The 26,068-nt window shown below is 40.1% G+C and overlaps 1 protein-coding gene and 1 pseudogene across 2 annotated transcripts in view; both read right to left on the bottom strand.

Moving 5' to 3' along the window:
* AFF2 (ALF transcription elongation factor 2) overlaps positions 1-26,068 on the bottom strand; it is a gene marked incomplete at its 5' end in the record, with an annotated part of 502,187 nt that overhangs the window by 294,356 nt on the left and 181,763 nt on the right. The gene's annotated exons all lie outside the window — the stretch shown is intronic.
* LOC308239455 (large ribosomal subunit protein uL11-like) lies at positions 13,083-15,190 on the bottom strand (annotated as a pseudogene). Its single transcript has 2 exons — positions 14,828-15,190; positions 13,083-13,277 (listed from the first exon to the last, which is right to left on the bottom strand). The product of its transcript is annotated as a large ribosomal subunit protein uL11-like (transcript).

Below are 26,068 nucleotides of genomic sequence, written 5' to 3'. Positions count from 1 at the left end.
TCTATATATCTGTGATTTATAGTAATTAAAAGTTGGTGGTCATGAGGTTGGCTTTTTGATCAACCAACTGATTTTTTTATCTACTTCAATTATATAGCAAATAATGCATATCAAGCCATTGTTTCAATGTTTAGAAAAGCAGGCAAAAGGAAATCTGATTTAGATTTTGACACTCCTATGCTAGTGAATTGAAACTAAACTATAATTAGGAACTATGTCAATGTGAACTTTTAATTTTCCTAGTCTCAAAACAAGTGTCTATCTTCTGCTTCCTAACTACTGGACCTTATGGCCAATCTATGACACATTGTTGTTATTAGGAGCTTTTCTGTTTTGTTTTGTTTCACAAAATGATACACATTTATTGCCAAAACTGGTTTGGCTCAGTGGATAGAGCGTCAGCCTGTGGACTGAAGGGTCCCAGGTTCGATTCCGGTCAAGGGCATGTAACTTGGTTGTGGGCACATCCCCAGTGGGAGGTGTGCAGGAGGCAGCTGATCGATGTTTCTCTCTCATTGATGTTTCTGACTATCTATCCCTCTTCCTTCCTCTCTGTAAAAAATCAATAAAATATATTTTAAAAAAATGATACACATTTATTAAATTTAGTAGACATATTTCATTTTAGAAAGATAATGAAATGACTTTGTTTATCCAAAGATTAAGTATCACATCTCAAGGATGCAACTTTGACTGCTCAAACACACACACACACACACACACACACACACAAACACACACACACACACACACTCACACACACACATACAATATTGATTGATGTTCATAAATCTGGTTTAGAAAGTTGATAAACTTTTCATAATGTTCCAAATGAATGCACAAATTTCTCTCCATTGCACATGGACTAGGTATAAAACCACAAAATGCAATGAAAAACAGACCATCTTAACAAAGAAATTAAAAACCTATAATTCTGGCCCACAGTTATGACTAGACACCTAGGTTTCAATCATCCCTCCATATGGTTATTCATTCATTTAATAAACATTTGTGAGTAAAAACTACTCTTTACTGAGCATCTATTATATGCATGTACTTTGCATATACAAAAAGTGTAATTATTTAAAGGCCTATGAAATAGGAATTAGTACCCACATTTAGATGGGGAATAGTCTCAGACTGGCTAACTGGCCCAATGGTAAAGATAAACAACATTAGAACCCAGGCCTGTTGGTCTCTGCCACAACAGGTCCATTGCTTCTTCTTCTGAAGTATATGCAAGGCACTAGACTGTGCTGTAGAATCTTCAAAGACATGTAAAACATAGGCCATATGATTGTCATTGTATGGGTTGAATTTTGTCCCCACAAAAATTCATGCTGAAGTTGTAAGCCCCAGTACTTCACAATGTGACCTTATTTGGTGACAGGGTTTTTGCATATTTAATCAAGTTAAAATGAGGTCAATGCAGTATGACTAGTGTCCTTATAAAAGAAAAATTTAGTCAAAGACATGCATAGAGGAACTGAGTATGAAGACATAATGATCAGATAGCCATCTACTAGCCAAGGTGAGGCCTGAAATACATTTTCCCTCACAGCCCTTAGAAGGAACCAACCCTGCCAACACCTTGATCTCAGACTTTCAGCCTCTGGACTATGAGATAATACATTTCTGTTATTTAAGCCATATCATTTGTGGTACTTTGTTATGGCATCTCAAGAAAATCAATTTGGTCAAATAGCCTAGTTGGTGGGATAAAACAAATATATAAATGCCTACGGTACAAGGCAAACTATAGAAAATACCAAAAGGAAGGTATGAATAATATGCAATGGCAGGGTCACAGAATAATGGCTGGCAAAGTGAAAAGAAGGCAACAGCACTATCGGGTTAATTTCTTATATTTATAGATTAAAATGATGACAATAGAAATAAGAACAGTAACACTAATGATAATAATACAAATTACAGCCAAGTACTTAATATGTGCTAGGCACTGTGCTAAATGCCTCACAAGGATTATCTTATTTAATCCTAACAGTAATTCTAGGACATGAGTTCTAGCATTATTTCTCTATGTTCAATTGGGCACCTGCTAGGCCATGAACTTGGGTACAAAGCAGGTTAGTTCTGTTCCCCATGCATCAGTGATGCAGAGTATACCTCTTCTACCATACCAAGTTCCCCATTCTGTATACAAGTGGATCTAAGGGTGGGGTCCCTTGCCTCTAAGTTCAATGATCCCTATAATGTTTCTCCGGTATTATTAACAGACTGATTTGTTTTATGTGTGATACATTTTCCTTTGGGCATTGGGCTTACAAACCAGTGCTAATTAATTTTTTAGAGATGACTCACCTTCCTTATAGCAGGAAATGTATGTAAAGATTCTCATAAGAGACCCAGTTCCTTAGAGCTACAGAGCACTGAGTCTAAAGAATAAATATATGCTGATTGCTAGAAGGGCCTGAGATGCAATGTACACATTGCATATGCAGCCTTGGAGTTCCCTATTCTGTATACAAGTGGATCTAAGTTTACACAAGTGTGCAAACATCTACCCTGCTCCCCCAACTCATCTTCTTTTCCCTCCCTCCCAGGGTTGCAATCCAGATCAGCAAATGTCTACTTGGCTGTGAACACTTTTTTAAATTTACCAAATGTGTTACAAAACTAACAGATGGTCATGAAAATAATAGAAACATATAACTATGCTGATCATACCTTTCCAAACAAACAAACAAACAAACAAACAAAATAAAAAAAAGAGAAGGGGAGGAAGGAGAGAGAAACTTGAATATACTTGCATTGTAATTCTTACTAACTTCATCTAGTTACTATATACCTGAGATTGGAGTTCCACCATATAATGTATTTCACACAATCCAAGCTCATCTATGAAATGGGCACTTTGTTAGTTTCTAAAACATAGGGTATTTGTAGGATGGGCTCATAATGGGATCTATGAATGTGCTTAAGGGAGTTTAAAACCATATGCAAAATTTTGTGTGTGGCGATGTGTATTTTATGGCAAGGGGTTCCATCATTTTTATCAGACTTTCAAAATACACTGTGATTCGCCAAAGGTTAAAAACTTCAGGTTTATGGGAATGACTGGGCAGAATATGTGAAATTAGGTTGTCTTGAAAAATCGAGGGTATGTCTATAGTCTCCCGCAGTGTGAGATATGCACCCATCCCCTGATCCACAGACACAGAAAACTTAAGCATTCATCAGACTTGTCTCATATCTTGAAAGGCTCTTACCAGTGCCTTGCAACAAGCTACAAGGTGAAATGAGGCTAAAGTAGCTGAAGAGATGAGAAAAAAAGGTGAAGCATTAATGTGGCAGCAATTCATGTTTAGGTCCCATCCACATAAACCATCAGGATGTCTCAGAAATCACCCAATTTTACCTCCCAAGCTTTATTTTACCCTAGAAGTGGCATAAATATCCTGACATTGGGTTCAGATGAATGGGATCCCGGAAACTATATGGGTGACTGGGAAATAGAGTAATAAAACCCCTGACTAAAAGCTAATCCCACCAGGCAACAGAACCATCAGTGAAAAGATGAGTAGAGCCTGCAACATGAACTACTTTGTGTGTGACTTTGTGACTGTATTTGACCGTATAACTCATGTGTGTGTGTGTGTGCCCCTTGCCTCACAGTTGGGGTGGGAGAGGGCTCAAGAGAATCAAAAGCATAAAAAAATGAATTCAGTCAAAGATCTGCTTGTTCCCCAAACATATATGCTGCAGTTCTTAAGTGAAAACTGTGTCAAACTGATCCCCCACTGATGGCCTGTGGCTTTGTGTGTGTCACCCACTTGTGTCTGTCTCGTAGAGAGAGGCCCATGCATGAAGACAGTGGGCTGCTAGAGAGCTGCTTCTGCATATGTAATTAGTCACGGTGCACCTGTACCTAACTGCATTAACAATTAACACAATTACACACACAATTGTGGAATTGCCCCCACTATTTGAATAATTAGTGAGCTAACAACATGATTTGCAGGTGCAATTGAGCAATTATGTACAGTTCCAAAGTGGAGTGTGCATACTTAGAGGCTTGAATGAGGCCCATTACAAAGTCTTGTTCCAAATGGTCACATTAATTTTATTATTAGAAGGAACGGTACTCAAAAGCTATCTAATCCTTTAGCACTCTAGCATTAGGTACCAGGGAATGGGTACATCTCACCAGGGTATTCAGTGAGAGGGTTCAGCAAACACAGGCACCTCTGCCAGAATGCTGCCAGCCTGCACACTCTTCTCCAGCTCTCCTGACTCTGCAGTGTCTTTTCTAAATTATTTTTGCCTCTCCTTTAAAATGTGGCTACAAATTCGTTCACTCCCTGCAGCTTTTCTTAACTGAGATCCTCTCTCTATTGAGTGTTGGGTTTGGCAACACAAGAGCTCAGCACCAGGAACTGAACAAAAACATCACCTCAGCAGCCTCCTTCAAGGAAGAAGCCCGGAAACACAATGGTAGTGACCGGGTGCTACCCATAAAAGTAGCCAGGCTCCAGTGCACAGGGCAAAAGGAGTAGTGACAGTGCTGTCATATATTGTCAATAGCGGCTGGCACACCTTCCTAGTTGTCTGGTATTAACTAAATGTTCCTTAATCTACTTTGCTTTTCTTGTCTCCCCCAGGCTAAGTCTCTCTTTGAACACTGAAAAAGACATTCACTAAAGGCCCCATTTTCAGACGTTCACCACGGCAAAAACAATTGGAATATGTGCTATTTGCTCCCTTTATTGTGGAACACTCAAGAGGAAAGGCAGAAGGTAGATTGTGCTGGAAATCCATGAGGATACCCAGGGCTACTGCTGCCACTGCACAATGCCCACCCAGTTTAGAAGGCACAAAGGGCTTCATTCTTCTGGGATCTCACAGATGCCTATAGACAAAACCCTAAATCTCTATCAAATTTGTCTATAGTTTAGCAACTCCAGCCGATATTTTTTACTTCAAAAAGGAAGAAGAGAAAAATCTACCTGTGGGAATAATTTGAATTTTTATAGATTCCCCCAAAGAATAAGGCAATTCTTCCTTCTAGAGACAAGTAACAAAGTAATATCTGGAGATTGTTATTATCTTCTGGAATGAGTTTCTGTGATGTTGCTGGATTAATTTAGTCATCTGTGGGAGATGTGTGGTGAATGTCATTACTGGCAGAGGACACAGATAGTAGGAGTATGGACTGGCAAACCATGCAGCATGGTTACTGCCTGGACCTGTTCTTCCTCCTCTTTTAACCATCATTCACAAATGAGAAGGTTTTGATAATGTTTTGTTTTTGTGTATATGTTTCCTGAATGTTGATTGTGTTTTCTTTATACCACTGAGGGAGAAATAAAAACTACATACTCCAGCTTCTAACCACAAAATTTAAAATAGGAAGACATACAGATCAAAGATGGAAAACAACACCCCACCCCCCACCATGTTATTGTCTCCTTAACATGGTAAATCAGAAATGAAGGCTGGAACAAGGATCCTTTGTAAAGATTCTGCTATGCTTCTAAAAGTGTCAATTCCCTTTTCCTCATTAGTTCTTTGGCTATTTGTTACATAATGGGAAAATGAGTGGAGACAGATGATACACTCTGCTAAGCTCTTTCCAATAAGACACCAGAAAAATTATTTTGGAATATTGCATTTTTCAACTACCTCAATATAATTTTTTACTGTTCAGCTACATGAAAAATTACCTAACTTGTTGGAATAGATTTCTTGAACCACGTATAACTAGCTACATTAAATAGTCTAATGTAATGCAATCTAACTAAATTAGCACCAATTAGACAGGCTAAATTAAAGGGCATTTCAGTAATACATTTTATACTAAACATGTTACTGATAATAAGCTCACTAAAATGCATAATGAAATAAAATATTTTTAGTCCAAATAATATCTAAAAGTCTTTAGTATGAATATACCAAATAAAATCCTTACTTCCTCATAGAGAAATGGAAAACATATCCTGCTCTATTAACTGTGGCTCTGTTTTGTTTTTATGTTTATTGTTATGACTTCTTAACAATAATTCTAAAACATTTCTCCTCGAGAGGACTCAGTTTCCTATCTTCTAGAACAGTGGTCCGCAAACTCATTAGTCAACAGAGTGGCAAACCGTGGCTCGCGAGCCGCATGTGGCTCGCAAGCCATGGTTTGCCAACCATTGTTCTAGAAGATAGAGGTAACATCCTATCTATTAAAAGAGCAATATGCAAATTAACCATCACTCTGCCACACCCAAAAGCCACGCCCACCAGCCAATCAGGAGCAGGTATGCAAATTAACCCAACCAAGATGGCTGCAACCACAGAGAGAGCACGAGGGAGGCTTGGGTTTCCCCGGCGATGGAGGAAGCCAAGCTTTCCACACACTCTGGCTGACCCAGGCCTCCGCTTAAGGCTACAAAGTTTCAATTATAGAAGATAAATGAATCCCAGCAAAAATGGCGGCAGCCATGGAGCTGGAGAGAGCAGGAGGCTAGGGTTGCCCCCAGCAATGGAGGAAGCCAAGTTTCCGCAGCCCTGGCCTGCTTTGGCCTCTGCTTAAGGCTACAAAGTTTCAATTATAGAAGATAAATAAATCCCAACAGAAATGGCTGCCACCACGGAGCGAGCAGAAGGCTTGGCTCCACTCCAAGCTACAAAGTTTCAATTGTAGAAGATAAATAAATCCCAGATACCAGGGCCTCTGCTTGAGTCACCGGGGTGTGTGGCTGGCCTGCAAAGCACCACAGGCCCCTCACCCAGGCCACCCCATGCACCAAGGGAACCCCCACCGTGATCCAGGACACTCTTCAGGGCAAACCAGCTGGTCCCCACCCATGCACCAGTCCTCTATCCTATCTAATAAAAGAGTAATATGCAGATTGACCATCACTCCAACACACAAGATGGCTGCCCCCATGTGGTCAAAGATCCTGCCCCATGTGAACACAAGATGGCCACCACAAGATGGCCAGCAGGGGAGGGCAGTTGGGAGGGACCAGGCCTGCAAGGGAGGGCAGTTGGGGGTGATCAAGCCTGCAGGGGAGGGCAGTTAAGGGTGACCAGGCTGGCAGAGGAGGGAAGTTGGGGGTAAACAGGCTGGCAGGGGAACAGTTAGAAATCAATCCGGCTGGCAGGGGAGTGGTTAGGGGGTGATCAGGCTGGCAGGCAGAAGCAGTTAGGGGCAATCAGGAAGGCAGGCAGGCGAGACCACAAGGATTGGGCTTAAACGGGCAGTCGGACATCCTTCGAGGGGTCCCAGATTGGAGTGGGTGCAGGCTGGGCTGAGGGACAACCACCCCTGTGCACGAATTTCGTGCACTGGGCCTCTAGTTGAGTAATATTCAAGTGTATTCTACAGCAGAGATAAGGTATAGTTTAAGAAGGTTATTACAAAAAACACAGGGTTTGGTATCATGATACCAGATTCCAGTTGGTTTCAATTCTGCCATTTGTTGGTTCAGTAACCTTTGTGGCAGACCTAAAATGGTCTCAAAAAGATATGTCCATGATCACTCCCTGAAATCCTACATAATAAAGAGGTAATATGAAAATGAACCCTCACACCCTCATAAGATGGCTGCTTAAGACCATGCTGGCAGGGGGTTAATGAGGGATGACCAAACAACTGAACAAGTAGGCTGCGTGGGGCGACCAGGCCGGCAGGGGGGTTAGTGAGGGATGACCAAATGACCGAATATCAGGCTGCATGGGGTGACCAGGCCTGTGGGGAGGGCAGTTAGGCATGACCAGGCAGGCAGGCAGGTAAGCGATTAGGAGCCAGCAGTCCAGGATTGTGAGAGGGATGTCCAACTACCAGTTTAGGCCCAATCCCCTGGATTGGGCCTAAACCAGCAGTCAGAAATCCCCTGAGGGCTCCCAGATTGGAGAGAGTACAGGCTGGGCTGAGGGGCCCCCAACCCTCCTGAACAAATTTCATGCACCGGGCTTCTAGTCTGTAAATAAACTTCTTTGGCAAAAGATGAGATTAGGTAAAGGATCTTCAGAAGAGGAGTTTATCCTTGATTATTTGGGTGGACTCTTAATACAACCACATGCATCCTTTAAGAAAATCAAAGAAGTTTTAGGAAAGACACAGGCAGAAGAGTAGAAAACACATACAATGCTGGGGCTGACCAGCAGACCCTGAGCAGTGGATAAATTACTACTCTGACACACAATTACTGTAAAAGAGAGGGCTAAAGAACTGGTTGGCTATAAGAACTAAACAGCCCTGTTCACCTACCTCCTCAGGTTTTTATTGTAGCAGCAGCTTGAACTAAAATTAACTATTAGATACTGTCAGTAGTGTAGACATCCTTGAGAAGACACATGTGTCTGCAGTGTCTTTTAAGAAAGGATATCTAAAGACTAAACATAAAGATTCCAGTAAAACACCTGGGGGCTCAGACATGTTTGGAAAAGTCAAGGCAGGGGCAGTTGCCTTCAGCCAACTCCTGTCCCATGCCTCTCCACATCCCAACAACAGAGAAAACATTGATGTGAAGATGGAAGAAGAGAGTGGGGTGATGGGGCCATAAACAAAAGACTGCTGGCAGCCACCAAAAGCTGAAAGATACAAGGAACGATTCTTCCCTGGACCCTCCAGAGGGTCTTGCAGATACCTTCATCTTGGACTTTTCAGGCCTCTAGAATGATTGGAGGAAAAATATTTACTGTTTTAAGCCATTGAATCTGTGGTAACTTGTTACAGAATCTATAGGAAACTCATACAACCTTGTACCTCACTTTGCTCGGCTACCAAATAGGATTAATAATGTGCACCTCACAGATTCAATGTAATAAGCTTGCAAATAAATGCTAATAACAAAAGGTAGTGGTTACATAGCACTTACACTTGCTATTGAGAAAGGCAAACTGCATTCTAGCCCAAGGTCATTAATATTAGTTTGTTAGTTTCAGTAGTTCTAATTTTATAAGCTATTTTCAGATAACACAATGGAACATTCATCTTATTGGTATAACTTTCAGGAATTTGTGAACCAAAAGAAATGGACAACTCTTTCCTGGCCACATAATCAATTTATGTAACAAATGACTTCCCTGACATCAACCATATCTAAATGGACAAAAAGGGCTATACTAACCTATAGAGCTTTTCACTATAAAGGCAGACCCATTTGCATGAATAATCATTTAAAATAATGATTTATTGATTGTGCATAATTAAAATAAATCAAACCAAAAAAGCTGAACTACCAAATCAATAAAACTTACTCTGTAAGTTTCAGTCCAATATAGTCCAACTTACTCTTTCTGATCACTCAAATGACTTCCAAAGTTCTTTACATGAAATAGTTATGGGCCCACCTGAAAACCAAGATGGCGGCATAGGTAAACACCTAAACTGCTGCCCTGCACAACAATTTCAAAACTACAACTAAAAGATAGAATGGACACCATCCAGAACCACATGAAAGCTGGCTGAGTGGAAATCCTACAACTAGAAGGAAAGGGGAAAGCTCACGGAGAAGGAGCAGCAAACAGTTGATGTACAGAGACACGCGCACACAGAGAGGAAGGGTGGTGGAGTGCCTGGCTGGCTTTCTCTGGCGGGAGGGAGAAAGAAGCCCCCGACCACTGAACCCCAGTTCTGACGGCACTGAACCTCAGTTCCTGGTGAAACTCCGAGGACCCAGGATCATACAGGGGGAGTTTGGACTGTCAGGTAAAGAGAAAGGCACACGGAGACTCGGAGACTTGGAGACTCAGGGGAGCCGTGGCGGCAGGGATCTGGAGGCGAGAGTGCGCACAAAGATTGACTGTGGAGGTTACCACAGGCTATCCCTAGCAGAAGGGAGTCAGAAGCTCCTGACTGCACTGAACCCCAGTTCTGACTGCACTGAACCACAGTTCCGTGAGAGCCCCTGGGGACCCACGCTCTTACGGGGGGAATCTGGACTGTAAGGCGGAAACTCGGGAAACGCGGAAGGCAGAGGTCTGGAGGCGTGCACGCAAGGGCAGGGATGACGGGAAGCCAAGACTGTCTGCTCCGCTCTGAGACTCCACCCCTTCCAAGCTGAGCACAGAGGCTTTTGTAATCTGGCAAGGCTAATCCTATAAGGCTGTCTCCAGCACCGAAAATCTCCCAGTGTACACACAGCTGATCCTCACAGCCAACTGGCCTGCAGGTCAATTCCTCCCAGCGATACCAACAACAATCAAGACTTAACTACAACAAGGCTGTACACACAGTCCACAAAGGGGTGCACCAAAAGTGTCCACCTCAGGTTAACTGGGGAGGCGGACCCACTGGGCCATATAGGAAACCTAGCACACAAAGCTACTCTACCAACTCAGGGAAGCAGTGAAAAATGGGGGGATGAAGAAACAGATCACAAACGAAAGAAATGGAGGAAAACAAACGACTGGATATAGAATTCAAAACCACGGTTATAAGGCTTTTCAAGAATATCCTAGAAAAGGCCAATAAATATAACGAGACCCTTGAAGATATGAAAAAGGACCAACTAGAAATTAAACATACACTGACTGAAATAAAAAATATTATACAAAGACCCAACAGCAGTCTAGAGGAACACAAGAATCAAGTCAAAGATTTGAAATACAAAGAAGCAAAAAACACTCAACCGGAAAAGCAAAAAAAAAGAAAAAGAATCAAAAAAGTTGAAGATAGTGTAAGAAGCCTCTGGGACAACTTCAAGCGTACCAACATCAGAATTATGGGGGTGCCAGAAGAAGAGAGAGAGCAAGATACTGAAAACCTATTGGAAGAAATAATGACAGAAAACTTCCCTGACCTGGTGAAAGAAATAGACTTACAAGTCCAGGAAGCGCACAGAACCCCAAACAAAAGGAATCCAAAGAGGACCACACCAAGACACATCACAATTAAAATGCCAAGAGCAAAAGACAAAGAGAGAATATTAAAAGCAGCAAGAGAAAAACAGTTAATTACCTACAAGGGAACACCCATACGATTGTCAGCTGACTTCTCAACAGAAACTATGCAGGCCAGATGGGAGTGGCAAGAAATATTCAAAGTGATGAATAGCAAGCACCTACAACCAAGATTACTCTACCCAGCAAACTATTATTCAGAATGGAAGGTCAGATAAAGAGCTTCACAGAGAAGAAAAAGCTAAAGGAGTTCATCACCACCAAACCAGTATTATATGAAATGCTGAAAGGTATTCTTTAAGAAGAGGAAGAAGAAAAAAGTAAAGAGAAAAATTATGAACAACAAATACATATCTATCAACAAGTGAACCTAAAAATCAAGTGAATTAAAAAATCTGAGGAACAGAATAAACTGGTGAATATAATAGAATCAGGGGCATAGAAAGGGAGTGGACTGATAATTCTCAGGGGGAAAGGGGTGTGGGAGGTGCAGGAAGAGACTGGACAAAAATCGTACATCTATGGATGAGGACAATGTAGGGGGAGATAAGGGCAAAGGGTGGGGTGGGAACCGGATGGAGGGGAGCTATGGGGGGAAAAAGGAGAAACAATTGTAATAATCTGAACAATAAGGATTTATTAAATTAAAAAAAAAAAAGAAATAGTTACGGGCCCTAGCTGTTTTGGCTCAGTGTATAGAGCATTGGCCTGTGGACTCAAGGGCCCCAGGGTTCAATTCTGGTCAAGGGCACATGCCCAGGTTGCTGGCTCGGTCCCCAGTAAGGGGTGTGCAGGAGGCAGCCAATCAATGATTCCCTCTCATCATTGATGTTTTTATCTCTCTCTTCCTCTCCCTTCCTCTCTGAAATCAATAAAATTATATTAAAAAAAGAAATACTGATTTTTTTCCCCTGCCATTTGGACTAAGAACGAGAAACAGCACTTGGGTCTCATTAGTTATGAACTGCATTCCGAACCCACTGGTCTGAGTCCAAAGAAACAAAAATTTCCCCTAAGCAAAACCAATATGTTCCCATAAATATGAGGGAGAAGGGGGTGAATTCTAGAATGGTACAGGTTGTTCTTAGGCAGTCTAATTTTTTTTTAAAGCAGTGGCTGTTAGTATTACACTAGCAGTATCCAAGTATATATTAGCTTGATAGAAATCTGGTGGAAAATATAAGAAAGTTTAATGAATAAGGGAGGAACATAGGATTTGAAGTCAGCACAGTGAGAAGGAAGAGAGAAAGGAGAGGAAAATGTGAGATTGTTGAAATGCTTGTGATTAAGCATAGGAAAACTGTGTGGGTCAAGAAGAAACTCTCTGAAATGGATTTTTTTTCTCAAAAAATCAAGACACTATGTGAAATAGCATGTTGGAGCAGGGTAATCACACATCTCTCACATTCTAAACCTTTGAAAAATAAAGACTTCTGACTCTGCTTGAGAGGGGCCTAGCTTCCTGCACATTCAGGGACCTCTTCTTCCTTACTTTCTATATTTTTCTAATATGGAGGGACTCTGTAGAGACAACACACTTCCCTAGATGATTTTTATTCCACACAAAGACAAAAACTACCTTCTGTCCTATTTTCCACCATAAAATCTCCCTGCTTTAAGGGCTCCTGAATGAAACCTGATTTCACCAAACCATTTTTTTTTTCAACAGCAGTTTTACATCTCTATAGCATACTCATCATTTGCATTTGTCATTCTGATTAATTCTGTCCCCAATTTTGCATATTTGTAGGTTGAACCTCATTTTCTAATCAGAAGCACTTCATAAGTGCTTGTGAAATTACCCTGGCCCTAAATTTGTTTATAAGAGATTAGTTAATAAGAGCTGGAAACAGCCTTCATTGAAGGATTACTGTCTCCTTACAGAGATTTGAAAAAAATGTAACCACAAACTAATGCATAGTCACTGTCACTTTCATAGTTCCCCATTCTAATTGCTTCCTTTAAAAAGGATACACAATGTTATCTTATGACAAAAAAGCATCATATTTATATAAAATTTAAAGGTAACAAAATAATGCTAACAAAAAGAAGACCCTATGTAACCCCACAACTGGAAATTACTAGAATTAACATCTTGGTATATGATATTCTAGTGTTTTTTTGTGTTTGTTTGTTTACCAAAATGATTATACCATATATAACCAAATGCTACTCTTTTTTGGTTGTTAAATGATCTTTAATTGAAACATGTTCCATTGTAGTTCTTAACTAGTCCTGCATTCCACTACACCACTGTTGATATCATCTATGGTGTCATGAGGGTGTTGGCCATCAACATTGCAGCCCACAGACTGGGCAGTCCCTAGGATCTCTGTAATGGTTCCAGAGAGTTCTCTAGCTAAAGATCGGTCCCAAATCTGTCAGGCAATGCTGACAATCTCATCAAAAGTGATATTTCCCTTTTTGTTTATTTTCTCTTTAGTTTTCATTGCCCTAGGAGCTGTATTGGTAAAGATAGAGCTATGACCAATGTCTGCTATTTTGGTATCTATGGCTTCTTCTAAGATTTTTATATTTTTCCATCTTATGTTTAAGTCCTTTATCCATTTTGAGTTTATTTTGTGTATTGTGTAAGTTGGTGGTGTAGATTCATTTTTTTGCAAGTATCTGTCCAATTTTCCCAACACCATTTGCTGAAGAGACTGTCTTGACTCCATTGTATGCTCTTACCTTCTTTGTCAAATATTAATTGAGCATAATGGCTTGTGTTCATTTCTGGGATCTCTGTTCTGTTCCACTAATCTATATGTCTGTTCTTGTGCCAGTACCAGGCAGTTTTGAGAACAGTGGCTTTGTAGTACCCAGTATAGTTTGATGTCTGGTATTGTGATTATGACAACATAGTTCTTCTTTCTCAAGATTGCTGCATCTATTCGGGGTCTCAAAATAAAAGGCTTCTGCACAGCAAAAGAAACCATCAACAAAACAACAAGAAAGCCCTCTGCATGGGAGAACATATTTGCCAATGTTATCTCTGACATTAATCTCCAACATTTATAGGGAACTCATGCAACTTAACAAAAGGAAGATAAACAATCCAATTTAAAAAAATGGGCAAAGGAACTAAATAGACACATTTCAAAAGAGGACATACAGAAAGCCAAGAGATACATGAAAACATGTTCAAAGTCAGTAATCATCTGAGAGATGCAAATCAAAACAACAATGAGGTACCATCTCCAATCTGCCAGAATGGCTCTCATTAACAAATCAATAAACAAGTTCTGGAGAGGATGTGGAGAAAAAGGAACCCTTCTTCACTGCTGGTGGAAATATAGACTGGTGCAGCCACTGTGGAAAACATTATGGAGTTTCCTCAAAAAACTAAAAATGGACCTGCCATTTGACCCAGAAGTAATACCGCTTCTAGGAATATATCCCAAGAAAACAGAAACACCAATCAGAAAGGTTATATGCAACCCTATGTTCATAGCAGCACAATTTACAATAGCTAAGATTTGGAAACAGCATAAATGCCCATCAGCAGATGAGTGGATTAGAAAACTCTGGTACATCTACACAATGGAATACTATGCCACTATTAAAAAGAAGGAGTTCTTACCATTTGCAACAGCGTGCATGGAACTGGAGAGCATTATGCTAAGTGAAATAAGCCAGTCAATGAAAGAAAAGTACCACATGATTTCAACCATTTGTGGAATATAAATAACATTATAAACTGATGAACAAAAATAGATACAGATGCAAAGAAGCACCGAACAGACTGTCAAACTACAGTGGGAAGGATGGGGATGGTTGGGAGGGGTAGGAGATCAACCAAAGGACTTTATGCTTGCATATAAGGATAACCAATGGATGCAATACACTGGCGGGGGCGGGGGCGTTAGGGGAGGCCACGGGAAGGTCAATGGGGAAAAAAGGAGACATATGTACTACTCTTTGTAATACTTTAAACAATAAAATAAAATTAAAAGAGTGATATTTCCACTGTGCTTAATGTTTTTTTCTTTTGCTTCTTTCTATCCCTTGGTAGTTCTTTGAGGGCTTTGATGATCAGGGCAGAGGCAGAAGGCACTGCTACCTCAATGAGCCTGTCTGTTCTGAATGGTCAGTTTCTCTATAACCCTCAGACCCTTCCAATCACTGGTTGCTTTGGAGATGTCATCACCAACTTTTTTAGGAGATAGGCCCAGGGGGCGGATCTTGGGGGCCAGCACAGACATAGCACCCACTTCCCTACCTGGGCACCTCAGGTATACAACTTTATTTTGTTGGGGTCAAACTTTGATTTCAGGTATACACCTTTGATTTCCTTGGCGGCATGGTGGAGGCGGCATGGTGGAGGCGGCATGGTGGAGGTGGCATGGTGGAGGCAGCTGGTGTCAGATGAACCCGGATTCCGGAAGATGGAAGAAAGTTGAACATGAGCCTTCTCGGAGCTGGAAGACCTTAAGGCCCTTCAGCTATGCCGGATATATCCCAATTGCTTCTTGATCAATGAATGGGTGATTAGTTATCATTATATAGGCATGGGCAAAAGTAGGTTTATGATTGTTTGCATGGGAAATAATACAATAATTAATACATAATAATATAAGAAAAAGCTATTTTGCATACTCAGAACTGTAAATCTACCTTCGCCCATCTGTTTATTTTGTCTTCTCATCTTAATATTGGTTTTGATTTCACAGTACTATAACTCTGAGACAAATAAGTAAATGTAAAGGCATCTGTTTTCTCATTTCCAATTCTAAGCTTAAATATCTCATGTCTTCATTGACTTCAATTATTTGGAAATTTCTAATAAAGAAACCATCATACAGATATCATTAGAGTATAAAAAGATTGCATTCCAAATATATTTTGGAAAGTTTTTTTTTAAATATATATTTTATTGATTTCAGAGAAAAAGGGAGAGAGAGATAGAAACATCAATGATGAGAAAGAATCATTGATCAGCTGCCTCCTGCACACCCCCTAGAAGGGATCAAGCCCGCAACCCAGGCATGTGCCCTTGGCCAGAATTGAACCCAGGACCCTTTAGATAGCAGGTTGATGCTCTATACACTGAGCCAAACCGGCTAGGGCTGTACAGGTTTTTGATGGATATTTTAAAGTAACCAAATATTATACCTGAAATTCATAGGATGTTCCCATGGGGAGTGAGGGTGGGATCCTTCACAATGTAGACCAGTCTTTTGCAGTAATCACATAGTATTTTTATATAGCTGATGTTATTATTTTGCCATTCTTTCCTCTTAGATTCTAAATTTCAAACATCCATGCTTTTGGATGCCTTTATAATCCTTTCTTCATGACTACACACTGTGATGCATAAAGGATGAGAATTCAAAGTTGTCAGTTATCTGAGAATTTTTAAGGTATCAAATATCGCCTTCTTTTTTAATTTATTTATTGATAAAGTTATTACATACTCTCCTCATTTCCCCATTAGCCCCCTAACCACCCCCCCACTCATGCTCTCACCCCCTTGTTGCCTGTGTCCATTGGTTAGGCTATGTGCATGCATACAAGTTCTTTGGTTGATCTCTCCCCCTTACCCCCACCCTCCCCTACCTAACCTCTGAGGTTTGATGGTCTGATAGATGTTTCTCTGTCTCTGGATCTGTTTTTGTTCATCAGTTTGTGTTGTTCATTATATTCCATAAATGAGTGAGATCATGTGATATTTTTCTTTCATTGACTGGCTTATTTCACTTAGCATAATGCTCTCCAGTTCCATCCATGCTGCTGCAAATGGTAAGAACTCTTCTTTTTTACTGCAGCATAGTATTCCATTGTGTAGATGTACCACAGGATTGTAATCCACTCATCTGCTGATGGGCACTTAGGCTGTTTCCAAATCATAGCTATGGTGAATTGTGCTGCTATGAACATAGGGGTGCATATATACTTTCTAACTGGTGTTTCTAGTTTCTTGGGATATATTCCTAGAAGTGGGATCACTGGGTCAAATGGGAGTTCCATTTTTAGTTTTTTGAGGAAACTCCATACTGTTCTCCACAATGGCTGCACCAGTCTGCATTCCCACCAGCAGTGCACCAGAGTTCCTTTTTCTCTGCATCCTGGCCAGCACTTGTCCTTTGTTGATTTGTTGATGATAGTCATTCTAACAGGTATGAGATGGTACCCCATTGTTGTTTTGATTTGCATCTCTCGGATGATTAGTGACTTTGAGCATGTTTTCATACGTCTCTTTGCCTTCCTTCTATCTTCTTTCGAAAAGTATCTATTTAGGTCCGTTGCCCATTTTTTTGATTGGGTTGTTTATCTTTTTTTTTTTTTTTTTTTGTTAAGTTGTATTAGTTTCCTGTAAATGTTGGAGATTACACCCTAATCGGTGATAACATTGGCAAATATGTTCTCCCATGCAGTGGGCTTTCTTGTTGTTTTGTTGATGGTTCCTTTTGCTGTGCAAAAGCTTTTTATTTTGATGTAGTCCCATTTGTTTATTTTCTCTTTAGTTTTCATTGCCCTAGGAGCAGTGAAGAAATTGCGTGGGCATATGTTTGAGATTTTGCTGCCTGTGGATTCCTCTAGTACTTTTATGGTTTCCCGTCTTATGTTTAAGTCCTTTATCTATTTAGAGTTTATTTTTGTGTATGGTGTAAGTTGGTGGTCTAGTTTATTTTTTTGCATTTATCTGTCCAATTTTGCCAACACCATTTATTGAAGAGGCTGTCTTGACTACATTGTATTTTCATGCCTCCTTTGTCAAATATTAATTGAGCAGAGTGGTTTGGGTTGATTTCTGGGTTCTCTATTCTATTCCATTGATCTATATGTCTGTTCTTGTGCCAGTACCAGGCTGTTTTGAGAACAGTGGCTTTGTAATGCAGCTTGATATCTGGTATTCAGATCCCACCTGCTTTGTTCTTCTTTCCCAGGATTGCTGCAGCTATTCAGGGTCTTTTTGTATTCCAGATGAATTTTTGGAAAGTTCATTCTATGTCTGTGAAATATGCCATTGGTATTTTAATGGGGAATGCATTGAATCTATAGATTGCTTTGGATAGTATGGACATTTTGATGATGTTGATTCTACCAATCCATGAACATGTTATGTTCTTCCATCTGTTCATGTCTTCCTCTATCTCTTTTTTCAGTGTCCTGCAGTTTTCTGCATATTGGTCTTTTACCTCCTTAGTTAAGTTTATTCCTTAAACTTAATTTTTTTGGTGCGATGGTAAATGGGATTGCTTTTTTAGTCTCTCTTTCTGTAAGTTTATTATTTGTGTATAGAAATGCCATAGATTTCTTGGCATTTATTTTGTATCCTGCTACATTCCCGAATTCATTTATTAAGTCTAATAATTTTTTGATGGAGTCTTTAGGGTTTTCTATGTATATATTATGTCATCTGCGAATAAGGGCAGTTTTACTTCTTCTTTTCCAATTTGGATGCCTTTTATTTCTTCTTCTTGTCTGATAGTAATGGCTAGTACTTCCAGTACTATGTTGGACAGGAGTGGTGAGAGTGGGCATGGCTGTCTTGTTCCTGTTCTTAGGGGAAAAATATTAAAGGGATCGATAAACAAGAGGATATAACCCTGATGAACATATATGTAGCCAATGCATGAGCACCCAAATACATAAAAAACCCTGAAAGATATCAAGTAAGAGATCAGTAACAATACAATCATAGTAGGGGACTTTAATACACCACTGACACCACTGGATAAATCCTCTAGACAAAAAAATCAGCAAAGAAACAGCAATCGTAAATGACTCACTAGATCAGATGGACTTAATTGACATCTTTAGAACATTTCACCCCAAAGCCACAGAATATACCTTCTTCTCAAGTGCACATGGGACATTTTCAAAAATAGACCACATATTGGGTCACAAGCAAAGTATCCCCAAATTCAAGAAGATTGAAATCAAACCAAGCATTTTCTCAGATCACAATGGCATAATATTAGAAATAAACTACAATAAAAACAATCCAAAAATTCAAACACTTGGAAGCTGAATAGCATGCTATTAAACAGTGATTGGGTTACCAAAGTGATCAAAGAAGAAATTAAAAGCATCCTGGAAACTAATGAGAATAAAAACACAACAATCCAAAATGATGGGACACAATGAAATCAGTCCTGAGAGGGAAGTTTATAGCTCTACAGGCCTACCTCAAAAAATAAGAAAAAAATGGTAATAAATCATCTAACTCTACAACTCAAAGAATTAAGAAGAGAGGAACAAGAAAAACCCAGAGTGAGCAGAAGGAAGGAAATAAAGATCAGAGCAGAAATGAATGACATAGAGACCAAACAAACAAAAAATCAGTGAAACCAAGAGCTGGTTCTTTGAAAGGATAAACAAGATTGATGAACCTCTAGCTAGGATCACCAAGAATCAAAGAGAGAGGACCCAAATAAACAAAACAGAAATGAAAGAGGTGAAATGACAACAGACCCCACTGAAATACAAAGGATTGTTAAAAAATACTATGAACAACTCTGCTCCAACAAACTAGACAACCTGAAGAAAATGGACATATTCCTAGAAAAAATACAACCTTCCAAAACTCAATCAGGAAGATTCTAAAATTCTCAATAGGCCAATAACTATGGAAGAAATTGAAGCTGTCATCAAAAAGCTTCCAGCAAACAGAAGCTCGGGGCCAGAAGGCTTCACAGGGGAGTTTTACCAAACATTCCAGGAAGAACTAAAACCTATCCTTCTCAGACTATTCCAAGAAATTCAAGAGAAAGGAACACTTCCAAGCTCATTCTATGAAGCCAGCATCACCCTAATACCAAAACCAGATAAAGACAACACACTGAAAGAGAATTACAGGCCAATATCCCTCATGAACATAGATGCCAAAATCCTCAACAAAATTCTAGCAAATCCGATCCAGCAGTACATCAGAAAGATCATACACCATGACCAAGTAGGATTTATCCCAGGAATGCAAGGATGGTACAATATCCGCAAATCAATAAATGTGATGCATCACATAAACAAATTGAGAGATAAAAATCCCATAGTTATATCAGTTGATGCAGAAAAAGCATTTGACAAAATCCAACACCCTTTATTGATAAAAACTCTCAGCAAGGTGGGAATAGAAGGATCATACCTCAACATAATAAAAGCCATATATGACAAACCCCCAGCCAACATCATACTCAATGGGTGAAAACAAAACATTGCCTTCTAAGTACATTTATATTACATATCAAAAACAAAACATGAGTGATTTAGTCTGAAAAAGTCAGTATGGTTTGTTAACCAAAACTGTACCAAAGCAAGTGTCAATTACATTGCCACATCAAATGTGTGTTGAGATAATTACCCTGAAAAGAGATGCCCATAAAGGCAGTGAAATGTGACCTATTAAATTAGGCTGTAACCTATTATGGGTCAAAAAACACATTTGTAGGGCAAACAGTCTCTTGCCTATACCTAGTCTTGCATGATTTCTGCAGGTGTCCTTTGCAAGTAAACTTTCAATCTGTCTTTTCATTTCAAACTGGGGTCTTGTCTTCTTACCTTCACCACTCTCAGCTATCAGAGATGCTTGTACGCACTTCAAATAACTAATTGCCTACTTAAAATTAAGTCCCTTAAAATCTATTGGCAAAACCTGGCATAACAACAGGCCAAGATCATGCTGTATTAAATAAGCAGGGAATCATTTGGGTTCACTTTCCTGTAAGTTTTCCACTTGTTAATGCTTTGTAACATTGATTTCCATCTCCAGATGCAACATCTGTTACATGGAGAGAGCAAATGAATCAGCAATCAGATTGACTGAGGATCTCAAAATGTGGAAGAATAACAAATATTTACTGCAGTACTCTCTTTATTTGGATTACTGCCAGTCCCAACACAGACATGAAGGTGGTGTGGCTAAAAGGTGACATCTATTCAATGGGTTGTAGAGATGACCATTTCCAGGCAATGCAATATGAAAATTAGGGGTCATCTTCTTGCAATTACAGATGGAAAAGAGAAAAAGAATATAGTCATAAGGAGAAAATGCAGTTCTTGGACCTATTCTTGGCAGATCATCAGGTGCTTCTGTAATAGGACATGCTTCACTTGAAAACTGATATTTCCTTCTCTTGGATGACACAGAGAAGTTATTTAGTCCTAGGTACACAGTAATCCTATTTTGCAGTGTCCATTAAAATCACCCACACACTCAGAGAACTCAGGGGACTCATGAATAGTTAGTGGTAGTCACAGCTAAGGTTTCAGCAGTGACAGGATACATAACAGTATCATAATGAAAAAAAATTCACAAGCAGCAGAATACATGCATAGGCTTTCTTATGTTCTGTCCTTCCAGTTAAGGGCCACACAGAGCAGATTCTGCCCCAATGGTAAAAATGTAGTCACATGAATGCAATGCTTTTGCCCAGGGAAGCCTGTTAGGCATATAGCACTCAAGGTTTTCATTTGGGGCTGGTCATGTGGGTACTGTCTGCCTAGCATGTACCAAAATTCCACTCTTAGAAAGAAAGCAGGTGTTCAGCATAAATCCCATTGTTTGTAGAAACAGTCTAGTCTAAGCTTAGTAAGCCAGTTTTTTCAGTTAAGGAATATCTTCAATGCCCAGTTCCCAGAAGCCAGCCAAGGGCTGACCTTGCAAGCAAGCCCTTCTAAATATTATGGTTTCAGTATTGCAAATTTAACCCTTTTCAGCAGAAATACATTTGCATTGAAATGTATTTACATTATATTAAACTATAAATAAATTCAGTGTCCAACCGAAAAGTCATCATAAGCAGTTCACAGAAGTCTCTGTGTTAAAATATTTTTGTGAGCCAAAACCGGTTTGGCTCAGTGGATAGAGCATCGGCCTGCGGACTGAAAGGTCCCGGGTTCGATTCCGGTCAAGGGTATGTGCCTTGGTTGCGGGCACATCCCCAGTGGGAGGTGTGCAGGAGGCAGCTGATCGATGTTTCTCTCTCATCGATGTTTCTAGCTCTCTATCCCTCTCCCTTCCTCTCTGTGAAATATCAATAAAATATATTTAAAAAATATTTTTGTGATCAGTCCTCATGAAGGAGTGAGAGGCTTTACCTGTTCAGGTTCTTCAGATGTTCTAAGACTTCTGTGGGGCCTTTCCAGACTACAGATCATATCTTCTATTTCTCAATGGATCATGGGTTACCTTGCAATATTATTATGTAATTTAAAGTTGCATGAGATTCCACCCCTTTGTTTATAACTTGATTATATTTCCTCTAGTAGTACCTCCCGATCTTGAAAGTACACATCTTCCCAACTCTACAATTACAAATCCCACTGATACTTCAAAGTTCAGATCAAATATAATTTATAACTTCTGAAATGTTCCCAAAAACTCTGGCTAGAGTTAATCTGCACCTTTCATAGGAGCTTCTACCTTAATCTATGGTTATGTGTGTGTACATCTTGTCACATGCATGATTTTTCCTCTGCAAGCTGAATGAAGACAGGGCACAGTCCAATCATGATAAATTTCTGTACTTGACTGTCTTTACCCATTCTACACCACTAATGTCTAATACAGTACTTGCACTGATCAAATGTATGTTGAATGGCTGGCTGGCTGAATTATCTGGAAAGATTTTAAATTGGTCCAAATAAATTGTGCCAATAACTGGACTTAGAAAGAAGATGTGTAAGCCTAACCAATGGAGACAGACAATAGGGGGGTGAGGGCATGAGTGGGGGGATAGGGGGTAATGGGGGAATAAGGACACATTTGTAACACCTTAATCAATAAAGAAATTAAAAAACAAAAGCAAAAAAAAATTTTTACATAATGAAAAAAAAAGATATGGAAAGCTCTGCCTGAAGTAGCAGGGATTGCAATGCTATAGAACCCCTTTTACTTGAATGCAAAATATTCTTCCTTTAAATGATCTTTCCATTTGGACAATTGGAAATCTGGGGACCTTTCCTGGAAATCAGCCAAAAATTTAACATTAGAGCAAAATCAGACAGGTCTGGATTTTTAATCTCTTGATATAAAGAGTACTGAGTCCAAAGAGCATCATTTTCCACAGTACTCCAACAATTCTGGCTTTCTTCCAAAATGTTCAGAATGTCTTTCCTGGATTCCCACTGAAACTACAGCTCCTGGAGGGAAACAGGAGTCAAGTCCAGGGTGAAAGATTAGGACTAAAGTCTTTGTCCCTAGTGTACTAAGAAATGGCTCTACATTTCTAACCAAGCTATCCAGTGACACACTTGGGCATAAAACATAATGTATTTAAAACCTGTTTAACATTTTATCAATAGGGAGCAAAAATCTATCACTGTTAGCACTGCCTGCTACCTTATAACTTTGCTTTCTTCTTTTATAGGTTAACACACTTACCATTTGTGAAAACCACTCATGCTGCTACAGTTGCCTTTTATACAATGTATTCAAAATAGCCCCTTCATAAGGAAAGTGCATCTTGCTTTCCAAAAAGGAAGTCCAAATTGTGAAGATTTTATAGGAAGCTTTTAAACAATAAAGGTTCTAATTTATCTGTTTTATAGTATGAATTTTAATTTATCAAGTTTTCCTCAAGCAGGATCCTGAGTCCATTTCATTAGGAAAGATGAGAGGTAGCACTTTCAGGGCACAGATAGCCTCTGTGCAGTCCAATTTCTGTACAGACTCTAGCTGTATATATGCTGAACTCCTTGGCCTCTCTGAATCTCAACTTGTTCATCTGTAAATGGGTGAGGATACTTATTTTAAAGGACTGTATATGGGAATTAAATGAGAAAGGTTGGAATAAAAAATAAGTGAGATCGTACTTAAGGATCAGTTGTATGAAAACAAAAACATATCCCCATAACTTTCTGCCAAAGCAAAAACATTTTGGTCAGTTTGCTCAAATGTTGTTCTTTCCCACCCCAATCACTACACTGGAAAGCAAAATTTCTTCTTAATTTATTCTCCATGTGATGTCTATAGGAAAGGCTTATCTATAGCCTACAAACCACAATGATTTACAAATGTGTGCAGGAGTGTGTTCACTCATGCAGAATTTTGTTTCATTTTGAATGAGATCCGCACCCCACCAAGATACTCTATAAAATTGCCAGTATGGGCAGCAGGGTAAGTAACAGCAGGCTTGCACCTATGAAGACCAGGAAGTGCAGTTAAGGAGGCGTAAATTATATTTAATTAAGGCCTCAATCTCAGCTCTCAGTTCTTGAGGAGAAGGTACAGTTGCAGGTAACTGGGATACATGTTCCAGATGCACGGGCTACAGGGGTTCACAAGTTTAGTCCAAGAAGTATATGTGACAAGATTGCTATAGTCAGAGTGATGAACACTCTAATAGCTGCAGTAACAAAGCATGTTGAACTAGGGAAGCCAGGGCAAACTGCTGGGGCTGGGGCTGGGGCTGGGACACGGGCTGGGAAGGGAGCAGAGTAAACTTCAGAAGAGAGACCAAGAACAGGCTCTTGTGGGATAAATAAGAGTTCACCAGGAAGGGAAAGTGGGGGCAGCTCAATATTCCAAGCAGAAGGAATAGTACAGAGGAGGTGGGTGGCCTGATAGAGGCACTGGCCAATCACATTTATAGCCAACCTCCTAGTGACCCTAGACTTTAGTGTATAAATGTCCAAATTATATTGTCAAGTCTCATTATATTGGAGCCACACTTTACAATTATTCATTCTAAATAATAATCATGTTTATCCTGACCTACGTCACAAAAGCCTTAGAGATAAAACAAAATACAATTGACTTCAATGATAACTGCAAATGTAAAATGCTATATAGCTGCATAGTACTGATCACTAAAAAAATACATTAAATGTCCTTCACCTACATTACAAGCCAAGCTGTGAAAATAAAGCTGTCTTATTTCATTAATAACCAAATGAGTCAGTAATGCCAATAATCACCCTCTATCAAGATGGCTGTAATTTGTTTGTCAGCCCTCTTAAGTTCTTAGCAAATTAGTTTGTTCAGCATGTGGTTGCAAGGGTATTAGGAAATCAGAGGCTTTGGAATGCCTTTCTCTCTTAAGATTGATCTTTAGGTTGCTAGAAGCCTTCTCTGACAAACCCTGCCATTAATAGGCCTGGAGGTTGAGATCTCTCAAATGAAAACTCTTGAGGTTTGTTTGCTTCTTAACAACAGAAATGTTCCTGGGATGGTCACAATGTTATAATTGGTTACATCACATCATGTTTTCTTCCATGATGTCATTTAATCAAAGAACATCTTTTTACTTAAGAAGTTATTAATGCTTAGCTTTCTCTTTTAATTTACTATTATTATTTAACCTACATCATCAACTGTATTAATAGTGCATATTAGACCTTATAATCTACATTAATAAAAGAGAAAAATGCAAATTGACCGTACCTCTGCTATGCCCACAAGCCACACCCACCAGCCAATCAGGAGTGAGTATGCAAATTAACCATACCAAGATGGCTGCGGCCACAGAGGGAGCAGGAGGCTTGGGTTTCCCAAGCAATGGAGGAAGCCAAGCTTCCCACCCGCTCTGGCTTGCCCTGGCCTCCGCTCAAGGCTACACAGTTTCAATTATAGAAGATAAATAAATCCCAATAAAAATGGTGGCAGCCATGAATCTGGAGAGAGCACGAGGCTTGAGTTGTTCCTGGCGATGGAGGAAGCCAAGCTTCCCTCAGCCCTGGCCTGCCCTGACCTCCACTCAAGGCTACAAAGTTTCAATTATAGAAGATAAATTAATACCAGGGCCTCCTCTTGGGTTGCCGGGGGTGTGGCCAGCCTGCAAACCGCCACAGGCCCCTCTCCCAGGAAGCCCCACACCCCAAGGGAACCCCCACCCTGATCTGAGACACCCTTCAGGGAAAACCAGCCAGCCCCCACCCATGCACCAGGCCTCTATCCAATCTAATAAAAGAGTAATATGCAAACTGACTGTCACTCCAACACACAAGATGGCTGCCCCCACGTGGTCAAAGATGGTTGCCCCTATGTGGACACAAGATGGTCACCACAAGATGGCCAGCAGGGGAGGGCAGTTGGGAGGGACTAGGCCTGCAAGGGAGGGCAGTTGGGGGCGATCAAGCCTGCAGGGGAGGGCAGTTAGAGGTGACCAGGCCTGTAGTGGAGGGCAGTTAGGGGCAATCAGTCTGGCAGGGGAGCAGTTAGGCATCAATCAGGCTGGCAGGCAGAAGCAGTTAGGGGCAATGAGGAAGGCAGGGAGGCAAGCAGTTGGGAGCCAGCAGTCCTGGATTGTGAGGGGGCAGTCGGGCA

Source organism: Plecotus auritus (assembly GCF_963455305.1).
Source record: "Plecotus auritus genome assembly, chromosome: X".
NCBI classification, from domain to species: domain Eukaryota; kingdom Metazoa; phylum Chordata; class Mammalia; order Chiroptera; family Vespertilionidae; genus Plecotus; species Plecotus auritus.
The sequence above is the reverse complement of the archived record's forward strand: the minus strand, read 5'-3'. Positions and strand labels throughout refer to the sequence as shown.